The sequence below is a fragment of the Schistocerca cancellata genome, chromosome 3, assembly GCF_023864275.1.
Source record: "Schistocerca cancellata isolate TAMUIC-IGC-003103 chromosome 3, iqSchCanc2.1, whole genome shotgun sequence".
NCBI lineage: Eukaryota > Metazoa > Arthropoda > Insecta > Orthoptera > Acrididae > Schistocerca > Schistocerca cancellata.
Window position 1 is genome coordinate 507811908 of NC_064628.1, and position 13055 is coordinate 507824962.

General features: G+C 42.1%; 1 protein-coding gene across 1 annotated transcript in view; it reads left to right on the forward strand.

Annotated features, from left to right (window-relative positions):
• LOC126175289 (phospholipid-transporting ATPase VA) overlaps positions 1 to 13055 on the forward strand; it is a 361539-nt gene that overhangs the window by 229684 nt on the left and 118800 nt on the right.

Genomic DNA, 13055 nt, shown 5'->3' on the forward strand with positions numbered 1-13055 from the left:
GCTTTCATTACTCTCTACTGCTAATGCTGCCACCAGGCGTCTGCGAGTGGTTACTGCACGTTGTCCTAGAAAATGGGCGGTACATGACTGGACCATGTATATACACGATGAGTAGGCTGTTCAAGAAGTTTTCTAGATTAACGTGACACTGCTGCATCATTTGTGCTGCTGCCTCCGTGCGGCGACCTTTTTGAATGTGTATCAGCAGTCGTAGAAACCCAGCGGGCGACAACCATTTTTATACTCAGAGTGTTGCAATCTGATCCCTGCCTCATTTTCATTCCTTCCACTGTCGCTTCGATTGTGATACGCCGGTCTTCGAGCATCAAGATCTCCACTACTCTTGCTATTCCTGGATCTCCACAGTGATGCTCAGCCACTTCGTTCTTCGTTATTCAGTCTCGACTGACCACATTTTGAGGTGTTTGTGCCACTTAGACATTGGGTCATACTTGTATGATTGTACGTCGTTATCGTATGCTTCCACCAACCCAGCATGGATTCTTGCAGTGCTGTCCGCTGAGATTTTCTCGGCGTGGGTAATTAATAGTGTGCTTTCTGGAGTTCAGCCGAGTTATTGTTTCAGTTTCATGCACAGTATTTCAGCGACCGAACCATTAGGCGTCTTAATGCTGCAAGTGTGTGTACTCGCTGCCTGGACTACAACCAGATTGAGTTGTACGTACGTTTGCCAAAATCAAATATCATAAGAACGATACATGTTCTTTAGGTCCCTTCTTATCGATCCCGGCAACCGCTGCAGATACTCGACAGCTACCGGTACAAAACTCTGATTATGCATACCTGTTGTATCCACCCCGACTAACGCACTGCTTGTTGAAACAATAGACACACCGTTATTGCTACTTAGACACACTTCAGTAGAAAAATTATTCTGCACACCTACAACGCTTTGAGGATGTGCTGAGAAACAAAATCTGCGACATTCCAGTGCGCTGCTTCACCGATCGTCGCTGGGTACGTAATAATCAACACCATCACTATGCAAGAACAGCACCTCATTCAAAGAACGCAACAGCAACTATATTTCAAGGAAGCGTACGAAGTTATCAAGCATGTTCCAAATTCGCACAGTAATCTCGGCTACTCTTCAGAGCCCAGTAATCAATAACATAAATCTAGAAAGTCTTTCCAAGGTGTGTGTGTGTGTGTGTGTGTGTGTGTGTGTGTGTGTGTGTGTGTGTGTGTGTGTGTGTGACGACGGCCGTGCTTATGTTGATAGAAAAAATGAAGAGTGAACTATTTCGTCTACTGAAAGAAACATCAGTTTACACGTCTGAGCTCCTAGCCATTTACATTAATGTGTGGTGTCTTTTCTTTCGGACATGTCCGAAAGAACACACACAACGCGTTCATATTATTGATTCACCTCGATAGGCAATGAATCTGCCATCTTCAGTGCGGATTGACAAGTACGTTAGACCTCCTGCGGGAATCTCAAAGTAGCGAGCATCGAGGACGTAGGCGGGGACTGTGGATAAGGTGGCGCTAGGTGGGAAAGTGGGTCTCTCGAGAGGCGTGCCGAGATAGTCTGCGCAGTTGCGATAAATACTGTCCGGGTGGTGCAGTGGTTGACGCAACTGTGTAGTAAGCGGGAGATTCCAGGTTCGAATCCCGGCCCGGCACACGTTTTCTCTCGTCGCCGCTGATACTCCCGATGGGGCTGACATCAATAGTTCCTTTCCTTTCCTTTCTCTCCCCTCCGCCTCCTAGGCGTCGGCAGAGCACTGAGGTAAAGCATGACCATAGCGGGTGACTCTCTTCTCATACTCACGGACTCGCATTTCGCGGTGATAACAAAGGGAGACGCCATCTTACGTACCGAATAGCTGTTACCGGTTCGGTTCAAGTCCGATATTGTAAGGGGTCTCATTTGTGTCGATTAATTGCTGTTCTGGGATTGCGGGGACCGAAAAAAACAACCAGTTGGGAATGACGCGGCGAAGACTGGCGTAAAAGAAAGATGTATTCTTGCGGAACATGCCTCTTCTGTGGTTAGAGGCTTGACCAAAAGTGACTGGAACGAGGCATGGGACGCTAAAGTTTTACTCAAGGACATCTGGTACAGACGAATCCATCCGCATTTATCAAAGGTGCAACGGTATGCTGCTAAGCGGGCTCTGAACTGCAACTTGTCTGACAGAGGGGCCGCGAGACGGTTTGTGAGGATCTTTGCTGTTTGAAATACAACCGCGCTGTAAACTTCGCCACATACCAACGTCATATTGCGACTGTAGGTAGCTACAGGACATTAATTATATCCTCATCGGCTGCCCTCGATCCAGGAAGAAATAAGACTGGCTGCATGCGACAACCACTTCCTTCTCATGTGGTAAATCTCCTGTCTAAGAAGAATTATAAATTATTACTGACGTTTGCTGTAAAAGTTGGAATGAAATTGTTTTTATTAAGTACTTCATTGTAAACATCAGAATGGAGATTTCCTTACGTTTACAGTAAAATTAATTTTCCCATAAGAAATGCAAGTTATACCGTGAAACTGGCAACCTAGAATTGGCGCATGCACAAGACCTCATACCAAGACCTTCTTTTCTCTGGTTGCTTACGAATAATATCGGGTTCTGACTTCTTGCCAAATCGAACACACGTGCCGGTTATTTTGCAAAATAAACTGGGACTCATCGCAAAGAGAGCAGTCCCTTCGTGGATACACAGTCCAGCGCGCACGTTGGGATGCCAAATCGATTCCCTTGTAAAGAATATTAATAATAAATCCATTGTATTTCAGTTGATAACGAACTAATAAATTATTCCTTCTGATGTGTATCTTTCGAGGAATTGTGGATAAGTCGCTTGTTAGCGGAGATTCATGTTTTCATAGCAACAGAAATAAAGAAAATGTTTCAAAAGCGAGTCATCAAGTCGTTATAACGGCCGAGGAGCGTTAATTATTTATTTTATTTATTTGTTGTGGTGTTGGGGTTGGAGGGTGGGACAACAGCTTAGGTTCGTGGTAAGAGTTACTCTTCTACATCTAATAGCTGCATTTGTATCCTGCGTCACTTTTTCCGTTTTATGTAACACTGAAGCGTCATTAATACATTAAGTCTCTTCATTGTTTCTAACCAGCGGAAAAATGCTCCTATTGGAGGACAAAAATGTATGTTCCTGTTTATTTAAAAGACACTGGAAAGTGGGGAGCCAGCTCCCTTCAACACTTGCAAAAAAATTTCCCAAAACTTTTTTGTGCGAATATATTCGCGCTCTTTCTAATATGCAGCTCGCCTCAAACTCCCACAAGCTCCCCCAAATGTTACTCACTCACCCACTAGTCTATCGCTCCAAGTCACTCATACCCATCCACTCCCAGTTGGCCTTTCTCAGTCACACATTCAGCGCAACTCATTGTCATTATCTCTTTGTGTCTCTCTGTCATTGTTTCCTCTGTCACAGCCACAGTCCCCTTCGTTCTGTCCTATTACTACAGTCTCCTCTCCCTGTCACTGTCTCCCTTTTTCCCTCTCTTACTGCTAATATCTCATTCCTTCCTTCCTACTGCTCCTGTCTCTTCCTACTGCTCCTGTCTCTTCTCACTGCCAAAATCACTATATTCCTCGTTTCCACTGTCGTATACTCACTCATTACCACAGGTTCTCTCTTTTCCTTTATTCGCCCCTCCCCCTCCGTGCTGTCTCCTTCACCCTTTTCCAAACACTGTTCTGTCGCTGACAGCTATGTTCCACAGACATTGTCCATTTCATTCTCTCATATCACCATTGTCTCCTTCGCTTTTTCTGTAAGACGACCACTGTCTACTATCTTCCAGTATTTATTACTTCTCCGTCCCTTTCTCACTGTCACTGTCTTTTTCTCCCTTAGCATAAAAAGCGCGAATATGTTCACATGCAAAAATTTCTAAAGGTGCTGCGGAAGGTACGAGTAGAATGAGGCAACTGGTACCCACTTTTCATTCAGTCTTTTAAATAAACAGGGACATATTCCAATTTCGTGTTCCGACAGGAGCATTTTCCGCTGGTTCCCCTTCTTTTCCCTGTCGCAACAAGGCATGTAACTCATATGAAAAGAAAGGTATTGGCCAGTAAACGTAAATATTTTACTTACGTGAAATTGAAATAAACCATAACTAATTTTACAACTCAGACTGGATTTTACGTGCAAAAAATTTTTGCGTGTGCTTCAGTGCGACAACTTGGGGTTCCCAGATGATAATGGAGAGATTTTACAGCATATTCCCGCGTGCTATGTCACTAAGTTTTCCCCTCACACCGGATTTTACATGTGTATTTTACGTGTGCAAGTCAGGTAACTTCGAACCACTGTATCTCGGAAGCGGATTAAGATACCAAGAAAATTTTCAAGGTTGTTCGAGATATGGATCTCAGGAATACATCGTAAAAGATACAGCAATTTGCTGCATATATCCGTCTTGGAATCTGTGTTTTGTGCCCAGAAAACAAGTTTGTGGGGTGTTTCTCGATTACGGATAAAGATTTTTGAAAACGGGGAAATGGCTGTCTCACATAAATGCCTACAGAATTCGCAGTTAACATTCGAGCAATTTCCTACTGCCGTTTGTAATTTAGATTCGCCTCATACCGGATTTTGCGTGTAGAAGTAGAGTAACTTTGAACCTCTGTATCTTGGAAACGGATAAAGATATCAGGAAAATTTTCGAGATAATTCGAAATCGGGATTTTAGGTATAGATGGTACAAATTTCAACTATTTCCTGTGCTTAACCATCTTGAAATCCTGGCTTTCGGTCCGCAGGTGACCCCGAATACATATTAAAAAATCATTTTTCGTGATGTTATCCAAGGAACCGTCCATGAACTACTGGCGCCTCCGGAAGGCTCCTCAAGCCCATCGTAGACTGAATCAAATGCAAAAAGAACCAACCGATTTGCTCCATTTGCCTAAGCAGGATGAAGTGTGTAATGCTCATACTTTGACCCTACACTGTAGGATAGCGACGCTAATGCGATCCTTCTGTTGGGTATGCAAATGGTCCCTGGGCCAAGGGCTATCCAAAACACTCGACCCTGCCTTTTTCTCACCAATAGAATTCGAGGTATGAGCCCCGGAAAACCCCCTTTTTATGCGCCGCGTTTTGAAACATACACTACTGGACATTAAAATTGCTGCACCACGAAAATGACGTGATACAGACGCGAAATTTAACCGACAGGAAGAAGAAGCTGTGATATGCAAATGATTAGCTTTCCAGAGCATTCACACAAGGTTGGCGCCGGTGGCGACACCTACAACGTGCTGACATGGGGAAAATTTCCAAATGATTTTTCATATACAAACAGCAGTTGGTGCCTCGTGTAAGTAGGATAAATGCGTACCGTCACGTTTCCGACTTTGATAAAGGTCGGATTGTAGCCTATCCCGATTGCGGTTTATCGTATCGCGACATTGGTGCTCGCGTTGGTCGAGATCCAATGACTGTTAGCAGAATATGGAATCGGTGGGTTCAGGAGGGTAATACGGAACGCCGTGCTGGATCCCAACGGCCTCGTATCACAAGCAGTCGGGATGAGAGGCACTTATCCACATGGCTGTAACGGATCGTGCAGCCACGTCTCGATCCCCGAGTCAACATATGGGGGCGTTTGCAAAACAACCATCTGCACGAACAGTTCGACGAAGTTTGCAGCAGCATTGACTATCAGCTCAGAGACCATGGCTTGCGGTTACCCTTGACGCAGCATCACAGTCAGGAGCGCCTGTGATGGTGTACTCAACGACGAACCTGGGTGCACGCGTGGCAACACGTAATTTTTTCGGATGAATCCAGGTTCTGTTTACAGCATCATGATGGTCGCATCCGTGTTTGGCGACATTGCGGTGAGCGCACATTGGAAGCGTGTATTTGACACCGCCATACTGGCGTATCACCCAGCGTGATGGTATGGGATGCCATTGGTTACTCGTCTCGGTCACTTCTTGTTTGCATTGACGGCACTTTGAACAATGGACGTTACATTTCAGATGTGTTACGACCCGTGCCTCCATCCTTCATTCGATCCCTGCGAAACCCTACATTTCAGCAGGATAATGCACGACCGAATGTTGCAGGTCCTGTACGGCCCTTTCTGGTTATAGAAAATGTTCGACTGCTGCCCTGGCCAGCACATTCTCCAGATCTCTCACCAATTGAAAACGTCTGGTCAATGGTGGCCGAGCAACTGGCTCGTCACTGTGGTATCGTGTTGAAGCTGCATGGGCAGCTGTACCTGTACACGCCATCCAAGCTCTGTTTGACTCAATGCCCAGGCGTATCAAGGCCGTTATTATAGGCAGAGGTGGTTATTCTGGGTACTGATTTTTCAGGATCTATGCACCCAAATTGCGTGAAAATGTAATCACATGTCAGTTCTAGTTTATATATTTGTCCAATTTTAATGACCAGTAGTGTATTAGGTACACATGCTGTCGCATGCATAGCGATAGTATGTGTTCTATTTTCAAATATACATTTAATAAGCGTATAAAATGTCAGTAGATGAAAATTTATGTTGTAGTAATTAATTCAAATTGTGGCACATAGTGTCTTAAGTGAAATAATAATACATACTTCCTTACATAATATTAATACAGAATTGTCTTTCTTATTCGTCCACAACATAATTTTTCTTAAGTGCAGGAATAATATCGTAACTCAGTACTTCGTGGGCTATCCCTTCTGTTTTATAACCAGTTTCAAACATTCTTTTTCGCTGTGTACGCAACCACTGTAAGTTGCTTTTCTTCCTTCAGCTTCTTTTTCATGTCTTACTTCGAGCCTGTTCACTCATCGAGCCCATTCCATTGAGTCTCTGAGGGTAAGGTATGGCGACTGAGGAGTTGTCTGAATAACTTTAGGACAATTGATACAGTCATTTCTGAAAGGCCTTTGCTCCAAAATCTTCAGTTTTCAGGAACGAAGGAAAACACCTGTGGGTGAGTATATGGAATGTAACAGGATGGGATTTACGATGTTAAAAAAAAACAATAAAAATTTTTTTGCCATTACTGCAGTTGCTAGGTTTTGCTATCTCATTGAAAAAATAAGGCCAAAGTCTTGGAATAAGGTCCTGTTCGTGTGGAAGTAATTCATAAGCATGGTCAAGTTTCAGGTAGTTTTTTTCTTCTTTTTCTTTAGTAATACATTTTCAAAGTATTGTAACGCTAATCAAAGTAGCCCTACATACAACATGGTTTCATTGATCATCATCTGAAGCAGTAGCGGCACCAACGTTACATACAGGCCATTTCATCAAATCATCATAGAAATGTCTATATTAATGCGGAATACAATAAAGTAAACGTTGAAGGTCTTGCATTTTGTTCCTGTTAATAGACACTGGTCTAGTTTAAGCCTTTTCAAAATTAAAAACAACACACCCTTCCAGAAAAAAAAAGAAATGGTTCAAATGGGTCTGAGCACTATGCAACTTAACTTCTGAGGTCATCAGTCGCTTAGCTCGAAATATGGTGCTACAGAAGAATGCTGAAGATTAGCTGGGTAGATCACATAACTAATGAGGAAGTATTGAATAGGATTGGGGAGAAGAGAAGTTCGTGGCACAACTTGACCAGAAGAAGGGATCGGTTGGTAGGACATGTTCTGAGGCATCAAGGATCACCAATTTAGTATTGGAGGGCAGCGTGGAGGGTAAAAATCGTAGAGGGAGACCAAGAGATGAATACACGAAGCAGATTCAGAAGGATGTAGGTTGCAGTAGGTACTGGGAGATGAAGAAGCTTGCACAGGATAGAGTAGCATGGAGAGCTGCATCAAACCAGTCTCAGGACTGAAGACCACAACAACAACAACCTAAGGACATCACACACATCCATGCTCGAGGCAGGATTCGAACTTGCGACCGTAGCGCCAGAAATAAAAGGTCAAATTATGATTCTGTAATCCTCCTACGCTTTCAGTAGCCACAACGTGACTGTAACTGACTATGTTCAAAATGCATAAGGCGACATGACTGAGATCTGACTTCTGGTATTTTAGAACATGTCTACGTTTTGATTCGTTCGACAGCAGCCGTAGTGTGTTCACCACCACTTATATAAGTTGTATATATCTTCCGTTTCTGTTAGCCTCATGGTAAGCATATGAAGTTCGGAACCACTTGCAATGACTTCATAATATTCTTTTACCGTGTAGACTCTATGAGCTCTTCCGGTTACCCGTTTCACCACTTAACAAATAAGAAAAAACTCTTTCACATTATCAAAATGTCTAGTCTTCACCAAAGCTGCACATATTAGAATCTTACACCGATTCTTATTTTTCCCAACGCAAATGGAGGAAAACAAACCTGGTTCTTAGACATTTTCTGATACATGCTCTTTGTTACAATGAAATCAGAATGAGCACTCTCAATTTTCTCTTTCTGTCTCAATGCCTTGTTGGTATACACGCATTACGGACTCATCATTCTTCATTACTGAAGAGCCAAAGAAATTGGTACACCTGCCCAATATCGTGTAGGGCCACCGCGAGCACGCAAAAGTGCCGCAGCACGACGAGGCATGGGCTCGACTAATGTCTGTAGTAGTATCGGAGGGAAACGACAACATGAATCCTGCAGGGCTGTCCATAAGTCAGTAAGAGTACGAGGGAGTGGAGATCTCTTCCGAACAGCACGTTGCAAGGCATCCTAGATATGTTCAATAATGTTCATGTCTGGGGACTTTGGTGACCAGCAGAAATGTTCAAACTCAGAAGAGTGTTCCTGGAGCCATTCTGTACGCATACCTGCCAACCTTCAAAAACCAAAAATCAGGAGATTCAGTTTTAAAAATCAGGAGAAATCAGGAGATAGGAAAGATCAAAAAGCTGTGGCTCATTTTTGTATACACCTAAGACAACTGAAAAGTTTTCCTTTAAGGCGCCACAAAGCTATATAATTGCTAAAAAAACATATAGAAACATTGGAAATACCCAAAATGTTGATTCCGTAACCCTTATTTGTAGTTTCGCCCAGCTAATTGCTGTTAGGTTGTGATGTTTTTTGGCATTAGAAAAAAAAGTATGATTGCCGTAAAACAGCATCCACCATACTGTTTTGTGACACATGAAAACTGTAAAAATAGGCTTGCCAACTGGTTCTCCGGTGTATGCTGAAATCTTAACACAACCGCTTCTTTTTTAATTTTCAGGGGCAGCATCTACTTTCTCCTCGTAAAATTTCACATGCTGTATCTCTGCATGTTCAAAGTTAACTAGTATTACACATTTTCAGGGAACCTGTCATTACAGAAATTCGTAAAATTCTCATATTTAACTCTAGTTATGTAGCCTATTAATATTCAGTATTAGCGAGAAACATTGGAACAATCATGAGAACATGTACAATACCTTTCTTCTCACAGGTGAAGTAGAAGCTGCTTCTACAGTAGGAAACATTGCAGAATCTGAATAATGATGATGTACTAACAAACTAAAACAGTTACCAAATAAAATAGTAGTTCACTCTTAAAATGTTTCGAGATAATACACATTAGTGTTCTCACTTATTTAACAAAGTTGTTATCCGTTCACATCAAGGTCTATCATTTCCTCCTTAATTAAGTTTCCAATACATGATGAGGATGGAGAAAATATGGTAACACACAGGTATAATTATCTTTTCACGAAACACTTCACATTTCTATTGATTTAAGGAATTGAATGTTGAAGACTTAGCCTTTCTGAGAAATTCTTTGTTGAAGGTTTGCTGAAAGCAGTCACCCTGTAGTCTTGATTTTACGGTCAACAATCTCTCCAAATTTTCATCATCGGTAGATGATCTAAACTGTGTCCTTGTTTTAGTTACTTGACTAAATATCCTCTCACATTCTGCATTACTATGAGGGGCCGTTAGAATACCTAACATAAAACGAATTAATTTGTCAAATTTTAGGCTCCCATCACTATTTCTTAGTTTTCCTATCAGAGACCACTGCACATCTATTCTTTCTTCCCTTAAGATTTCATCCGGTATATCATATGTCTGAAATGCACAAAACTGGGATTGTAATTCATCCATGGCATCATGCTGTTTACCCGCATCTGCATTTAGTAATACTGGAAACTTTTCCACAAAATACTTTAGGGTAGAAAAGGATGCGTTGGAAACAGATCTGATTTGCACAACTGTTGCATTCCTCAGCATTTCACTCTTCAATGGTAATTTATGAACCACGTAGTCACAGGCAGCAATTAAGTATTTCCGAACAGATGAGAAGAATTCCACCTTCTCATCATGCTTGAGGAACCCACAAGTTGAGAAGTACAACTGCCAATGACCAAATCAGAATCATCCTTCTGGTTTCTTCTGCTGTGGTAATCAACCTCAAAAGGAGAACAGGATTTTATCAGTGTAGGTAGTACAAATTTAGAAATCAAATTCTGTAACGTGTCCAGCAGCAGATCTTGCAGTAAATGGATGTGAGGTACACTTGACTGCAAAAGTACATTTGTTTTGTCAAATGTAGTTATAACATTTGACAAAAAGACACAAAGCCTATTTAAATCTGATGACACAAACATAAAAATCCTTTCTTCACGAGACAGGTTGTACTCATTTGGGGAATCCTGTTGACTTATTTTTGATGTAGATGAACATGGAATTGGCAATTCATTAGCTCTTTTTCTTGAAGAGGCACTACTCTCAATTGGTGACTGTTTCACCTTCGGTATATGATAAGTTTGGAGACACCCAAGCTGATCATTCTTACCAGACTTCACTTCATAATTGAGCAGGCTGGTCAAAGGCTTCCACTGTTCCAGTAACCGAAGTAAACATTTGCTCACAGAAAGCCAACGAGTGCACACATGCTTCAATATTTTTTTCATCTCGACATCATATAATTTCTGAAATTCTTTCAGTTTCTCCTTTCTCTTTGTACTCTTCTGCAGAAAACAATATATGTCCAGTAAATAGTCATCAATCTGGAATGGCAGACATGCAGCTCCCTTTTTTTTGCTGCCAGATTTAACAAATGGCAGGGACAACCAACAACAAAGAGGTTAGGTATATGATTTTTCAAGAGACCTGCAACTCCGTTTTTCATTCCAACCATTAGAGGGGCATTGTCACAACCTATTGACAAACAGTTACTGAGTGGAATATTACATTCCTTCAGTGTGTTGAGAAGAAGTGTTCCTATGTTGACACCAGTGGAATCTCCTTTTAAGCTGGGGAGAGGTAATAAGGTACTTTCAATTTTTTGGGTCGTCTCATTATAAACGATAACAACCATGGGATATAAATTAGCATCCCTTTTGTTACTACCGTCCGTTGCAATAGAAAATGGCCATTTTTTCAAAATGTCTACGATTTCTTCTTTTTCTTTTTTTGCCATTTCTCCGATAATTGCGACAGTTTTTGTCCTTCCGCAGCTGTATTTTTTCGCTATACTGCTATCCGGGAACATTTTCCGGAACAGGTGACTCGCATGGTCAGCGCAATTAATCGGCAAATTATGTTGTAAAATAAAAGATGTAAACAAACATTCAGCATTTATCACTCCATCACTTTCACTTTTGTCGCTGAATTTCAGTTTTTTATTGTTATTGACGCACTTCAAATTGTCTCGGTGCTTTTTTGTTCCCACATGTTTGGAAACATCACTTTTCCACCATGTGATACACAAATATCACATCGGCAAACAGCACAAAAAGCGAACAACGGGCCTTTCCTCGACTCGATAATGCACGGAAACTGTTCCGAAAATTGTTTTAAAAAGACGGAGTTATATTTTTTGGCCATGTTTAAAAACAAAGCCCCGAATCAAAACACTACGACAATATGCATCAACACACGTCCAAGCAGAACACTGTGCACTACCGAGGTTAGTACATGTGCACTACGGGACACGGGTACATCTTCGACAAAATACGCAGGAAAGAGGAAAAATAACTATCGATATATAAATCACGCGCGACTTCCTGATTTCTATAAACTTCGATACGTATTGATTAAGGTCGACTAATACGCAACGAATTCCGGCAATTGGCGAAAAAAAAAAAAAAACTGAAATGGCGAAATATCGTAAGTTTGACGATAACTAGTAAAAATCGGGAGAAATACTGGAATAACAGGGAGGCGGGAGAAAAAGTGGAAAATCGGGAGTCTCCCGCTAAATCGGGAGAGATGGCTGGTATGTACAGTAGCAATTCTGGACCTGTGGGGTGTTTCATTGCCCTCCTGGAATTGACCAAGTCCGTCGGAATGCACAATGGACATGAATGGGTGCAAGTGATCAGACATGATGCCTACGTCAGAGTCGTATCAGGAGTCCCATATCACTCGAACTGCACCCACCCCACACCATTACAGAGCCTCAACCAGCTTGAACAGTCCACTGCTGACACGCAGGGTCCATGGATTCATGAGGTTGTCTCCATACGTGTGCATATCCATCCGCTCGATACAATTTGAAACGAGACTCGTCCGAACAGGCATCATGTTTCCAGTCTAGTATCGGGCCCAGGCGAGGCGTAAAGCTTTGTGTCGTGCTGTCACCAAAGGTACACGAGTAGGCTTTCAGCTCCGAAAGCCCATATCGATGATTTTTTGTTGAATGGTTCGCACGCTGACACTTGAAGACACAGCGTTGAAATCTGCAGAAATTTGCGGAAGGATTGCACTGCTGTCACGTTGAACGATTTTCTTCATTCGTCACTGGTCTCGTTCTTGCAGGATCTTTTTCCGGCCGCAGCGGTGTCAGAGATTTGATGTTTTACCGGATTGGTATATTCACGGTACACCCGTGAAATGGTAGTACGGAAAAATCCCCACTTCATTGCTACATCGGAGATGCTGTTCACATAGCTCGTGCGCCGACTGTAACACAACGTTCAGACTCACTTAAATCTTTATAACCTTCCATTGTAGCAGCAGTATTTAATGTCAACTGTGCCAGACACTTGTTTTTTTTTTAATAGGCGTTGCCGACCGCAGCGCCGTATTCTGCCTGTTTACGTTTCTCTGTATTTGAATACGCATGCCAGTTTCTTTTAGCTTCAGTACATTATGCATACAATTTAGTAGTATCGTTTAA